The sequence below is a fragment of the Meriones unguiculatus genome, chromosome 5, assembly GCF_030254825.1.
Source record: "Meriones unguiculatus strain TT.TT164.6M chromosome 5, Bangor_MerUng_6.1, whole genome shotgun sequence".
NCBI classification, from domain to species: domain Eukaryota; kingdom Metazoa; phylum Chordata; class Mammalia; order Rodentia; family Muridae; genus Meriones; species Meriones unguiculatus.
Genome location: NC_083353.1, coordinates 31,870,909 through 31,882,139, shown reverse-complemented (window position 1 = coordinate 31,882,139; position 11,231 = coordinate 31,870,909).

Below are 11,231 nucleotides of genomic sequence, written 5' to 3'. Positions count from 1 at the left end.
AAAACAGTTCTGTATAACAACAGATCATCTGTAGGTATCACCATCTCATGCTGTACTTCAGATTGATAGTGCTAAAACTGCATAGTATTGGCATGTAAACAGAATGATGGATCAATGGAATAAAATAGAAGACACAGAAATAAACACACACACCTACACATACTTGAGTTTTGAAAAAGAAGCCAAAACCATAAAATGAAAAACCAACAGCACCTTTAACAAATGGTGCTGGTCTAACTGATGACTTCATGTAGAAAAATGCAAATAGATCCGTAGTTAACACCCTGTACAAAAGCAAAATCCAAGTGGATCAAAGACTTGAACACAAAACCAAAAAAACTAAATCTGTTAGAGGAAAAATTAGGGAAGATCTTTGAACTCATTGGTACAGGAGAAAACTTCCTAAAAAGAACTCCACCAGCACAGGCTCTAAAATCAACAGTCAATAAATGGGACCTCATGAAACTGAAAAAACTTCTGTAAAGCAAAGGATGGTGTCATCAGAACAAAACGACAGCCTACAGATTGGAAAAGGATCTTCACCAACCCTACATCTGAAAGAGGGATGATATCCAGAATATATAAAGAACACAAGAAGTTAAAAAACAACAAATCAAGTAATCCAATTAAAAAATGGGGTACAGAGCAAAACAGAGAATTCTCAGTACAAGAATATCAAAAGTCAGAAAAACACTTAATGAAATGCTCTACAGAGAAATCTCTTTTTAGCTCTGTTCCCCATTTTTAAACAGATTGCTTGATTTATTGCTTTTTAACTTCTTTAGTTCTTTATAAATTCTGGATATCAGCCCTCTGTCAGATACACGGTTGGTGAAGATCCTTTCCCTGTCTGTAGGCTGTCGTTTTGTTTTGACAACACTATCTTTTGATTTACAGAATATTTTAAGTTTCATGAGGTCCCATTTATTGATTGTTGATCTTAGAGCCTGTGAAGTTGGTGTTCTGTTTAGAAAGTTGTCTCCTGTGCCAATGAGTAATGGCAGAGAAACACTTAAAGAAATGATCAATGTCCTTAGCCATGAGAGAGATACAAATCAAAACAACCCTGAGATTTCACCTGACATCCATCAGATTGGCTAAGATCAAAAACTAAAGTGACAGCACATGCTGGAGAGGTTATGGAGAAAGGGGAACTCTCCTCCATTGTTGGCGGGACTGGAAACTTGTACAACCACCTTGGAAATCAATCTGGTGCTTTCTCAGAAAATCGTGAATAGTGCTTCTTCAAGATCCAGCTATACCACTCCTAGGCAAATATCCAAAAGATGTTCAAGTACACAACAAGGACATGTGTTTAACCATGTTTGTAGCATCTTTATTTGTAATAGCCAGAACCTAGAAACAACCCAGATATCCCTCAAATGAGGAATGGATAAAAAAATTGTGGTACTTTTACATGATGGAATACTACTCTGCAATTCAAAACAAGGAAATCATGATATTTGCTGGCAAATGGAGGGACCTAGAAAAGATAATCCTAAGTGAGGTATCCCAGAAGAAAGACACACATGGTATATACTCACTTATAAGTGGATACTAGACCTGTAAGATAGGATAATCATACTAAAATATGTACACCTAAAGAAGATAAACAAGAAGGAGGACCAGGGGTAAGATGGTCAATTCCCACTTAGAAAGACAAATGGGAAGGACATCGGAAATAGGAGAAAACAAGTAACAGGATAAAAGCCTACCACAGAGGGCCCATGAAAGACTCTACGTAGCAGTGTATCAAAGCAGATGCTGAGACTCATAACCAATCCTTTTGCAGAGTCCAGGGAATCATATGAAAGAAGTGGGAGTTAGTATGACCTGGAGAGACCAGGAGCTCCACAAGGACCAAATATATCTAAGCCCAGGGGTCTTTTCTGAGACTGTTTCTGCAGCCAAGGACCATGAATGGATATAACCTAGAACCCCTGCCCAGATATAGCCCATCGAAGCTCAGTATTCAAGTGGGTTCCCTAGATAGCAGTTCATACTTGAACTCAATGGCTGGCTCCCTCACCTTCGCCCACCCTGATGGAGGAGCAGCCTTGCTAGGCTACAGAAGAGGACATTGTAGCCAGCCCTGAAGAGACCTAATAAGCTAGAATCAGATGGAAGGAGAAGAGGACCTCCCCAAGCAGTGGACTTAGAGAGGGCCAGGAAAAAGATGAAGAAGGGAGGGTGGAATTGGGAGGGAATGAAGGAGGGGGCTACAGCTGAGATACAAAGGAAATAGACTGTAATTAATATAAAAATAATAAATACAAATAAATAATAAAAAATGCTTACCATCCCTAGTCATCAGAGAAATGCAAATCAATATGACCCTGAAATTTCACCTTACACACATCAGAACATCTAAGATTGGAGGTCCTCCCCTATTAGTGGACTTGAAAAAGGGCAGGGAGAAGATGAGGGAGGGAGGGTGGGATTGGGAGGGAATGGGGAGGGGGCTAAGGCTGGTATACAAAGTAAATGACCTGTGATTAATAAAAAAATAAATAAATTTAAAAAATAGATTAAAGAAAAGTTAAATTTCCTCCCCCCCCAAAAAAAAAACCCCTCAAGAGACCCTGCTGCAATCCTCTGCTGTATCAACTGAGCTACTGAAGCAATCCCATTGGTTGCTCAGTTTCCAAGTAGGTTCCCTAGTGAGGGGAATAGGGACTGTCTCTGACATTAACTCTGTGCCTGGCTCTTTGATTACCTCCCAGTGAGGGAGGAACAACCTTACCAGGCCACAGAGGGAAATAATTCAGCCAGTCCTAATGAGACTTCATAGGATAGGGTCAGAGGGAACAGGAAGAGGACCTCCTCTATCTGTGGACTTGGAGAAGGGGATGGGAGGAGATGAAGATAGGAAGGTAGGATTGGGATTGAAGGAGTGAGGGGGCTACAGCTGGGATACATAGTGAATAAAGTGTAATTCATAAGAAAACAGGAAATAGGACAGGATCCTGCCACAGAGGGCCTCTGAAAGGCTCTACCCTGCAGGATATCAAAGTAGATGCTGAGACTCATAGCCAAACTTTGGGCAGAGTGCAGGGAATGTTATGAAAGAAGTGGGAAATAGTAAGACTTGTAGAGGACAAGAGCTCCACAAGGAGATCAACAGAACCAGAAAACCTAGCCAGAGGTGTCTTTTCTGAGACTAATACTCCAACCAAAGACCATTGATGGAGATGACCTAGAACCCCTACACAAATGTTGCCTGTGGCAGTTCAGTGTCCAAGTGGGTTCCATAGTAATGGGAACAGGGACTGTCTCGGACATGAACTCAGTGGCTGGCTCTTTGATCACCTCCCCCTGACCAAATGTTGCATCCTTGCCAGGCCACAGAGGAAGACAATGCAGCCACTCCTGATGACGCCTGATAGATTAGGATGAGAAGAAAAGAGAGGAAGACCTCCCCTATCAGTGGACTTGGGGAGGGGCATGAGTGGACAAGGGGGGAGGAGGGTGGGATTGGGTATGAAGGAGGGAGGGTGCTATGGGGGGATACAAAGTAAATAAAGTGTAATTAATAAAAATTAAAATAAAAATAAATTTAAAAAATAAAAGTAACATAAGGAAAAATGGATCCTATCATATATATTCCATCTTTTTAAAAGAATGTATCATTTTTCTTTGAAATTGTTTACTCTGCCATTTACTTTCAAGACTAAGGAAAGGAGATGTGTTTTGGCAGATACTGATTTGTCACTTGGCTCATCCAGAGACACTCAGACAGACATGGTACCCATAGTCAGTATCTGAACTTAGTCATGTGGTTGTTTTCTGAAAATTACACAAACTCAATTTCTAGATGAGACAGATATCATACAATGCACCTACACTCAAGCCTCGTGATTACCACCAGGTAAGTATAAATGTCACCCTAGTCTGTAAAAATGTTGGCTTTTTTATTTAATTACATCCCTGGAAAATGATGCCTAGCACATAACTACTGCAATGTGGTCTTTGATAATCTCAACCACTAAACCTCTCCATAATGGGTTCATAGTACTTATAACTTCCTATGCACATTTGCTTAACCTGTTATAAAATCCCTGTGAAGTAGATGCTTTTTATGTACAATGTTCCTCTGAGACTTGGCACTTGATTGACTTTTCCAACAAAATTGAATCAGAAATCAATGATCATGTTTGAATCTAAAATTATATTCTTTCAATTATCCTCTTTGAACTACTTTTAATATTGACAGAATCTCTTAATTTGCCTTTACTGAACTTGTAGTAGTGGATAATATAATTGTTTGCTAATCAAAATATGAAGACATATTATAAAGCTAGAAAGTGCTCAAAGTCTGGAAGTACCTCCAAGTGAATGAAACCTGAAGTGGGTCTGCTTTTCCCTGTAAGATATGCCAAAATTATATTTATTACTTTGAAATCTATTCACTGTCTACTGTTGCTGTAATCACTGTCATTCAGAAAATAGAGCACCTGGCAACACATGGACTTCATATTTCCGACAACAATAAAGAGTTAATTCACCAGGATTTCTGGTCTAAAGGTCTCATTAACAAGAGTTTTAGTCTTAGCTTTCAAATATTCTCTATGCTTTGCTAACTTTACAAAAATAGGTATGTGGTAGAGAACGCTAATTGCTTTAGCGTTTTCCAAATTTGCCTCAACCATATGAAATATTTTGAAGTATCTGATGGGCATATAAACACTAGGGTCAGACATGCTTGCAGAGTTAGCTGATAGTTTAGTTACGTGAGAGACAGGAATCAGTACTTCATAGTTTATACATTTCTTAGAAGAAGGATGCCTCAGCAGGAAAGACCTTAGTCACAACTTTGCTCTGAGACTGAGATGGTCTCTGAGGAAGGGGCTGACAGGTGACTGTTAAGTTTGTTAAGTATGGCTTCCACAAGTTGTACTTGACAGCTTATGAGAGGACCTCACGTTGACCCTGGCCAATCTATCACAACCAGTGTTAACTCTCAGAGACCTGAAGAATAAATGCCTGACTTGATGTTCATATGTCAGAGCTGTTAGTCTGTACTTTGTCAGGATTTACTCAATTCATCTTTATCCATTGCTTAAAAAACAAAAACAAAACAAAAAACACTACTTTTTTTTTCTTTCCCCATTTGACGTTTTCTTGGTGCTACTCACTATCTCTTCTTCGATACCGTTTTCCTTGCTGATACATGTCCTGACTTGTTCATAGGTAAGGCTGTGATTAAATGTCTCTTTTTATGAATAGCATTCTATCCAGTAGGTAGCCCCCCAAACTAGAAGACCTGAAGTTGTGAGGGTGATGAAGAGAAACAAGGAGGCATTGAAGGTTTGGTGGTTACACAGAGTTCAATTACTAGAGGTGTTATGAGAGGTCACAGAGATGGTACATGACAGCTGTGGTCTAACACAATGTCTCTTATGTTAAGCTATCCCAAAGAGTTCAGTTGTGGCACTTATAACTTGGTGACAAACAACTCTCTAATTGAACTTAAGGTCTGTACAGTAAGAGGGAAATCATGCCTGGTTTTGGAAACCTGCTTAATTTCCTTGCTAATGAGGTCATGCATTTTAGAGGATAACTTACTCTAAACATTTAACTAAACTACCTTATCTTTTTTTCTTTTTTCATCATCATCATCATCATCATCATCATCATTTACAATATATTTACTTTGTATAATAGTTGTAGCTCCCTCCCTTATATCCTCCGAGCCCTACCCTCCCTCCCCCTTCTCCCTCTATCCCTCTCCTAGTCCAAAGATAGGCAAAGTCCTCCTCCCCTTCTGTCTGACCCTTCCAATCAGGTCCCATAAGGACAGCCTGGCTGGTGTTCCTCTCTGGGCTGGCTACGTAGCCCCACCAGGAAGAAGTGATTAAGGAACAGGTAACTGAGTCGATGTCAGAGTTTGCCTCGTCTCCACTTACTAAGAAACACACTTGGAGGCTGAGCAGTCTATGCCATACATCTGAGCAGGGGGTCTAGATCCTCTTTATGCATAGTCTTCAATTGATGTATCAGTCTCTGCTGTGGCCCCCTGGGCCTTAGTTCTTAACTACATTTTTAATATTTATGTTTTTATACCCACACTGTTTAAATATAGCTTACACTCCTCATCAAACAAACTTATTTTTTCAATAGACAGATATTATTGCAGAAAACCACAACTAATCAAAATATAGAGACTTTTGGAATGAGGATTAAGCATCTTCCTTAGGGTTCTCTTTCTTTAGCTTCTTTAGGTCTAAATATTTTAGTATTTTTATACTATATTATATGGCTAATGAGTGAGTATGATTAATCTTTATTCAGAAAGGCAAACAGTATAGACATTGAAAGTGGGAAAAAACAGGGAACAGGACAGGAACCTAGTACATAGTGCCTCAGACAGACTTTACCCAGCAGGGTACAGAGCAAATGCTGAGTGAGTCTCATAGGCAAACTTTGGGCAGAGTTCCGGGAATCTTACCAAAAAGGGAGAGATAGAAAGACCTGGAGGGTTGGAGAAATAGTCTCAGAAAAGACCCTTGAACCCAGATATATTTGGTCCTTGTGGAGCTCCTGTCCTCTCCTGGTCTTACTCCCCCTTCTTTCATATGATTTCCTGCACTTTGCCAAAGGTTTGGTTATGAGTCTCAGCATCTGTTTTGATACACTGCTAGGTAGAGTCTTTCAGAGGTCCTCTGTGCTAGGCTCCTGTCCTGCTTACTTGTTTTCCCCTAATTCCAATGTCCATCCCATTTGTCTTTTTAAGTGAGGATTGATTAACTTACCCTGGGTTCTCTTTCTTGTTTATCTTCTTTAGGTGTACAGATTTTAGTATCTTTGTTTAGCCTATCTTATAGGTTTAGTACCCACTTATAAGTGAGTATATACCCAAGGACCATGTATGGATACACCCTAGAACCCCTGCTCTGATGCAGACCATGGTAGCTCAGTATCCAAGTGGGTTCCCTAGTAAGGGGAACAGGGACTATTTCTGATGTGAACTCAATGGCTGGCTCTTTGACACTGCCTCCCCCCCCTCCAATGGAGGAGAAGCCTTGATAGTTCACAGAGGAGGACATTGCAGCCAGTACTGAAAATACCTGATAAGCTACGGTCAGATGGAAGAGGAGGAGGATTCCCTCTATCAGTGGACTTGGGAAGGGGCAAGGAGGAGATGAGGGAAGGAGGGTGGGATTGGGAGGGAATGAGGGAGGGGGCTACAGCTGGGATACAAAGTAAATAACCTGTGATTAATATAAAAAATAAAAATTATTAAATAAAAGAAAGACCTGGGGGGACAGAAGCTCCACAAGACCAACTGAGCCAAAAACCCTGAGCTCAGTGGGTCCTTCAGAGACTGATACTCCAACCAAAGACATTTCATGAAGATGACCTAGACACCCTGCAGAGATGTAGCCCATGGCAGCTCAGTCTCGATGTGCATTCCCTAGTAAGGGAGGCAGGAGCTGTCTCTGACATGGACCCAGTGGTTGGCCCTTCGGTCACCTCCCCCTGGAGAGACAGCATTGCCAGGTCTCAGAGAAAGAGGATCCAGATGGTTCTAATGAATCCTGATAGGCTAGGGTCAGATAGAAGGGAAGGAGGACCTCACCCATCAGTGGACTAGGGGAGGGGCAGAAGGGAGAAGAGGGAGGAGGATACATTGGAGCTACAAAGTGAATAAATTATGATAAATAAAAATAAAAATGTGTTTTTAGTTAACCTGGTGCTATCACACTGTGATTTAATTATTTTGTAATCTTAGTATTTATATTTACTATAAATTTAATTTAATAGAAAATCCATATGTATCTGTATAAATATGTACACCTTAGGAAGAAGGTAATTATACAATTATACATGGTAAAAATTAGTGTGGATAATTAGGTACCTTTTATAAATAAATGTTTACAGGTAAAAAATAGAGAGAGAGACCAACTGATTATGGGTGCCCACTCCAAGATACATTTACAATATAACTTCAGCATGTAAGGCTCAGAAAATATGAAAGAAGGCTTGAAAAAAATTTAAGAGCCAGAGGATCAGAAAATTGGCTGACAGATTATATTTTCTAGAAATAACAGAAATTATGCACCCATCATACCTCAACAATATGGGTACCAACACAAGACTTAAACAACAAAAACAGGAGTAGTCATGGTTACTTGGAAGTGGGGAATCTTACAGGGCCCCAATAATAAATGAAGAAGAGCAGGCAACTAAGGAACCTAAAATAAAGAAAAAATTAGCTATCCTCAGGGAAGAACCCCTCAATTTGCTTTTTCAATACTAGTTGATCGGCCTTGAAACTATATACCTATAAATAACATTAAATAGACTGAAGAGGTTGAATATATATGTATCTGTGCATATATATGTATGTGTGCAATAAAAAGAAAAAGGACCGTGAATTTAAAACATAGCAAGGGACATGGGGGGTGTAGGAGGAATTTAGTACGGGAAAAATTATTTAATTATATTTTAATCTCAAAAATAAACAAGAAAACATATATTTCCACTCTGTGAAAACTTTTAATTTTAATAACAGTTCATAATGCTTGATAATTTGCTTTATAGACTCATGCATTTCCTTGTAGAGTAATAGTTTAAAGCTCAGTTAAAGCAGAAATTATGTCACTGACTAACATAAATGCAGAGTTACAGAGGACACAGACAAGTAGTCCTAATAACGTTCCTTCTTAAGTATTTGCTAGAAGAGCCTAGAAGAGATGTTTAGGAAAGTTCATAGTTTAGACTGAGGAAACTTGTTTTATGGTTTGCTTAATGTTTTCTTCTGAAAAATTAAGTTTGTGCAATAAAATAATATCTGTTTATCAGATATTTAGGCTTAGATCAAAGAGTCTCACTGGGTTATGTTGAAGTGTTGACAATCTAGGGACAGTCTGTTTCCCTGATTTTCCTATCTTGCAGATATGTATGAATTTTCAGGGTTGTGGCTACTTTTTTCTATGCCACAAGCCAACAACAACACATTTTTCCAGCCATTCATCTGCAATATCATTTTTCTCTTACAACAGCCTGAATGTTTGCCTATTTAATGATCCATGTAATTAGATTGAGTCCACCTGGCAATCAATGTACATGGGAGGTCTTTACATTTAGTACCTGTTCAATCTCTTTGTTCATTACTTTATATGATTTTCAGTGAGTTTATGTTAAGGGTATAGAAAATATCTTTGAATATTATTTTACATCTTCCTACTTTGCTGAAGGTCTAGGTATATTCTTACAAAATTGTTGCTTATGTTATTTATAGTAGTGTCAATTTTGCTGATAGAAACATTTTGCAAAGTGGAATCTATGGGTTACTTTTCTTAAAAAATATTTATTTTTTATTAATTATGGTTTATTCACTTTGTATCCCAGCTGTAGCCCCCTCCCTCATTCCCTCTCAACCCTCCCCTCCCCACCTCCCTTCCTCCCATGCCCCTCCCTGAGTCAACTGATTGTGCAGGTCCTCCTCTCCTTCCTTATGACCCTAGCCTATGAGGTCTCGTGAAGATTGTCTGCATTGTCTTCCTCTGTCCTGATAAGGCTGCTCCCTATCAGGGGGAGGTGATGAAAGAACCAGCCACTGAGTTCATGTCAGAGATAGTTCCTGTTCCCATTCCTGGGGAAACCACTTGGAGACTGAGTTGCCATGGGCTACGTCTGAGCAGGGGTTCTAGGTTATCTCCATGCATGGTCCTTGATTGGAGTATTTAAGTCTCAGAAAAGACACCTGTGGCCTAAATTTTTTTGGTTCTGTTGCTCTCCTCATGGAACTCCTGTCCTTTCCAGATCTGACTATCTCCCCCTTCTTTCAAAAGATTCCCTCCACTCTGCCCAAAGTTTGGCTATGAGTCTCAGTATCTGCTTTGATACACTGCTGGGTGAAGTCTTTCAGAGGCCCTCTGTGGTAGGCTCCTGTCCTGTTCCCTGTTTTCTCTCTCTTCCAATGTCCATCCCATTTGCCTTTCTGAGTGAGGATTGATCATCTTACCCAGAGCCCTCCTTCTTGCTTAGCTTCTTTACCTGTACAGATTTTAGTATGTATATCCTATATTATATGTCTAATATTCACTTATAAGTGAGTATATACCATGTGGGTCTTACTCTTTCCAGGATACCTCAATCAGGATGATGTTTTCTAGTTCTCACCATTTGCCTGCAAATTTCATGATTTTCTTGTTTTTAATTGCCAAGTGGTATTCCACTGTGTAAATGTACTACAATTTCTGTGTCCGTTGCCTATTTGAGGGACATCTTGATTGTTTCCAGCTTCTGGCTATTACGTATAAAGCTGTTACAAACATGATTGAGTAAATGCCCTTGTTGTATACTTGAGCCTATTTTGGATATATGCCTAGGAGTGGTATAGCTGGATCTTGAGGTAACACTGTTTCTACTTTTCTGAGAAAGCGCCAGATTGATTTATATAATTAATTAAGTGATCAGAATATAAAGCCCAGTATTCTTGTTTTGCAAATATCACTGAGTATAAAGAAAAAAATGAGGAAAAAAATGTAACAAAAAGTCACTTTGATATGTGACAAGGAGGTACTTTGGAAATTTGAGAATGTCCGTTTTTATTTATCTGTCTCTAAGAAACTTGAAATAAAAAATTCTTTGTTATTCTTTATCATTTTAATTATGCCATATACTTTCTGTATTCCAAATATTTATAACTTAGCTATCTGGAAAATCATTATTTTTAGAGAGATCTTTAATCTGTTTTTGAGGTTATATTTATATCAATTGCATGTAAATTGGTTATGTAATATTAAGTATTTGCTGATTTCTAGATCTACTATATTCTGTATCATTCACAAACACAACTCTAAAGTTTTCAGTATAAAAGAACATTGTTCTAGTATACTAGGAAACAACTGATTAAAATCACAATGTGCTCTTTTGAATAAAATATCAGTGGTAAAATGTAAATAAAAAAGCAAATTGCTTCATTCATCATGCATTTTAAGCAGTTAAAATGAATGAACTCTCCTTTGAGAAAACATCTGACTAAGCAAAATAATGGTTATGAGTTTTGGAAAATGTTTAATGAACTTACTGGTTAAAATGTAGTTGTTATTTCAGATCCCATTATTGTGTACTTAAAATTAATTGAATCTTCTTTGCTGAGAGATTTTCTTCTTTATGTTTCTTGTTAATATACCAAAAATAAGGTACTCAGAAACTCATGGCAAAACCAGATAACTACTAGGTTAGAAAACTGGTACCCATAGTGCTTTGCTCCTAAGAGA